The sequence below is a fragment of the Chrysochloris asiatica genome, unplaced genomic scaffold (assembly GCF_000296735.1).
Source record: "Chrysochloris asiatica unplaced genomic scaffold, ChrAsi1.0 scaffold00143, whole genome shotgun sequence".
Lineage (NCBI taxonomy): Eukaryota > Metazoa > Chordata > Mammalia > Afrosoricida > Chrysochloridae > Chrysochloris > Chrysochloris asiatica.
The window spans coordinates 3190108-3194108 of NW_006408661.1; positions in this window are offsets into that span (position 1 = coordinate 3190108).

A 4001-nucleotide genomic window follows, 5' to 3' on the forward strand; every position below is an offset into this window, starting at 1 on the left:
GGGGGGAAGGGCGACGGTTTGGTTCCCCCATGGGGAGGTAAAGTCCCTTTTTGGAGTCCTGGTGTAGTGCTATAGGATAAGTACTGGACTGCTAACCAAAAACTTGGCAGTTAAAACCCATGATCTTCAGAAACCCTATACAGGGTCCCTATAAGTAGGAATTGATTTGATGGCACTCCAAAGCAAGCCACATGTGATTACTGAGCACTTGACATCCTTGCATCTAAGGAGCATTCTGTTAAGACAATCCATGATACTTTCAATAATCTTAGCCAACATCATAATTCAAATGTATCAATTTTTCTACAGTCTTGTTTATTCATTGTCCAATTTTCACATGCATCTAAGGTGATTGAAAATACCATTTACTCTTTAATTGTTGTTGTTGTTAAGTGCCGCAGAGTCAGTTCTAACTGATAGCGACCCTGTATAGGGTTTCTGAGGAGCAGCTGGTGAGCTTGAACCACAGACCTTGCAGTTCAAACGGCCTTGCAGTCTGGCACTTTAACCCACAGTACCAGGTGGTCTTTTACAACATAATTGCCTAATGAAATATGTCTTTTAATTTTTTGACTGCTGATTCTCTGAGCATTGATTATGGATCAAAGCAAAGTGAAGTATTAGATAACTTGTATCTTGATGTTATTTATGGTACAGGTGTGAAGATTTTTGTTTTCTTTACATTGAAGTATAAGTCATACTTTGATCTTCTTCAGTAAGTATCTCAAGCCCTATTCCTTTTGATCAAGCAAGATTGTGTCATCTGCGTATTGTACATTGTTACAGTCTTTCTCCAATCTTGATGCCAGGTTCTTCTTCATATCTTCTAGTTTCTTGGATAACTTGCATATCATACAGATTAAGTATGTTGAAAGTATACAACCCTGGAACACATCATTCTTAATTTTAAATCATTCTTAATTTTAAAACAATCCTCTTGTTTTATTTGAATGACTGTCCTGGGTCTATGTTCAGGTTTCTCATGAGAATAATAAAGTTTTCTGGAATGTTCATTCATTCTTCTCAACAGTAAACATAGTTTGTATGGTTCATACAGTCAAATTCCTTTGCACATCAATAACACACAAGCAAACGTCTTTCTGGTGTTCTCTGATTTCAGATACATCTGATATCGACAAAGATAGCCTTAACTCCAAATTCTCTTCTGATTTTAGCTTGGATTTCTTGCTGCTCCATCTATATCAATATTCTGCAGAAACTGTTTCTGAATTTTTTGGCAAATTTTACTTCCATGTGTTATTAATGACATTGTGCTAGTAATGATTTCCACATTCCACTGGGTAAATTATCTTATGGATGACTCTCTTTCAAATGGTTGGCTAAGTTGCTGTCATCCAAATTTCTTGGAATAGATGAGAGAGCACCACCAATGCTGAATTAGTATACTGAAAATTTTCAGTTAGTATTCCATTAATTACTGGAGCCCCTGGTTTTTCACCATTGCCTTCAGTACAGTTTGGACGTCATTCTTCAGTAACATCATACCTGATCATATAGACCTTGAAAGGGAAAAAACAACCGGGCGCCACTCAGATGGCCCATCTAGAGACTTTTATTCAGGGTGAGGAAGAGGAAGGTGACCTCTGCAGGAGATAGAAGGCAGGAGGCAGAAGAGAAGAGAGAGTCAATGGGAAGGGAGGGGTCTTATATAGGTCTTATATAGGAGTGGTCATTGCTAAGGTGATTTAGCTCTGGCCTATCAAAAGCCATGTTGCCCTTTAAACTACGCACCTTGTAGCTTAGGGCGTGGAAACAGAAACCTAAGATTACAAAATGGAGTTAAAGGGAGGGGAGAGGGAAAAACCCGGAAGGTACAGCCTAAAATGGCGGACCTGATTGTGACTGATTGATTATTGTAACAGATCTCTTGAAATAATTGAACATCAACCAATTATTTCTGGTACAGTGACTATGTACATCTTCTTTAATTCTCCCTGTATCATTCAAAAATTTCACATGTCGTTGCTATTAATGCAGTCAAGTTGGTCTCAACTCATGTTTTTGTTGTTAGATAACATTGAATTGGTTCTGACTCATAATGACCTATGCACAACAAAATAAAACACTTTCTGGTCCTGCATGAGCCTCACAATCATTTTTAAGCTTGAGCCCACTGATGCCATCATTGTGCCTATCCATCTCATTGTTGTTATTCCTCTTTTCCTCTGACCCTCCACTAAACTAATTCTTTGATCTTTGAGCATCAGTATTATTATTCCTCTTGTTTTCATCAAGCAGGTTGTACTATCTACATATAACAGGTTTTTAATAAATCTTCCTCCAATCCAGATGCCATGGTGGTGGTGGTGGTGGTTGTGGTGTGCCATGGAGTCGGTTGCCACACATAGGATATCTGAAGTTGTAAATCTTTATAGGAGCAGAACCTCATCTTCCTCCCATGGAATAGCTGGTAATTCTAACTGCTGACCTTGATGCCATGGTCTATGCTTACAGATGCCATGGTCTTCTTTATATAAATCAGTTTCTCAGATTATTTGCTCAACATGCAGATTGAATGCGTATTGTGAAAGAATACAACCCTAGCACACACCTTTCTTAATTTAAAACCACTAAATATCCCCATGTTCTGTTTAAACAACAGCCTCTTGTTCTATGTATGGATTCATCATGAGAAAAATTAAGCAATTCAGAATACTCATTCTTCCCAATATTGTACACAGCTTATCATGCATCACCTGTCAAAAGTCTTTGCATAGTTGGCGAAGTACAGATAAACATCTTTCTGGTATTCTCTGCATTCAGCCAAGGTTCATCTGATGTTAGCAATGATATCCCTGATTCCATGTCCTTAACTCAGTTCAGCTTCAATCTCTGACAGTTCTCTGTCAATGCACTGTTCTAAATTACTTTAGCCAAATTTTACTTGCATGTGTAGTTAAAGATATTGTTCAATGATATGTGTATTCCTTTGCATCACACAAATATTTTGCCCATAGAATCTTACAATATTTCAAGTCGAGGCTTGAATTTTTTCTTCAGTTCTTTCAACTTAAGAAATGCTGTGCGTGTTCTTCTCTTTTGATTTTCTAACTCCAGGTCTTTGCATATTTCATTTTAATACTTGACTTTGTCTTTTTCCCACTGCCCTTGACATTTTTGTTCAGCACTTTTACTTGCTCATTTTTCCATTTGCTTTAGCATCTCTACGCTGGAAATCAAGTTTCAGAGTCTCTTCTGACATTCATTTTGGGTTTTTCCTGCTTTCCTGTCTTCTTAATGACCTTTTGCTTTCTTCCAGTATGATGTTTTGATGTAAGGCTGAAGACAGACTTACAGGCTTTCTGTAGTGGTGATTCTGGCTACTCCTTTCTCCCACCCTCAAGTGTTTATTTTACAAAGGTAGGCAAGGAAAACCAAGATTCAAAAGACAGCCAAGCATTTTAACATTATTCCCCTCTTTTACCACTTCAAACCATGCCTCAAACCCTGTATCCTGGAGCCCTGTTGTTCCAAAGTTATGCATACATCATCATTTACCTCTGTCCCACTTAGCCCATGGATATGTGCCTAACTGTTTTCCCATCAGCCTTGTTCTTCCATTCCCCTCCCTCTTCTTGTGTATTGCCACCCTGCTCTCCCGAAACCCAAGCTATCCTGTGTCTATTCCTTACCCTGTGCTCTTTCTTTCCCTCCCTTGATCCCCTCCTTTCATCCCATACATCCTGGTGATCAACAAATATATATATATATTGATCATCACTACAGAAAGGTTGTAAGTCTGTCTTCAGCCTATAACTGATTGGAATACCTTAAAGGGGGCTAGAATTTGCCCAGTGAAAGAGGCTTCCTGTGGAGCCTTTACATTGTACAAGACCATAGGTGGAATCCAGAACCCCATCCAGAACCAACTGAGGCGAGAAATTTCCATTGGAAAGGATGAGTAGACCAGCCTGGAGTGGCCAGAAGAACAGAAGCTAGATACTTCGTGAAAGAAAGACCGGCAGGAAAAATCCGAAACA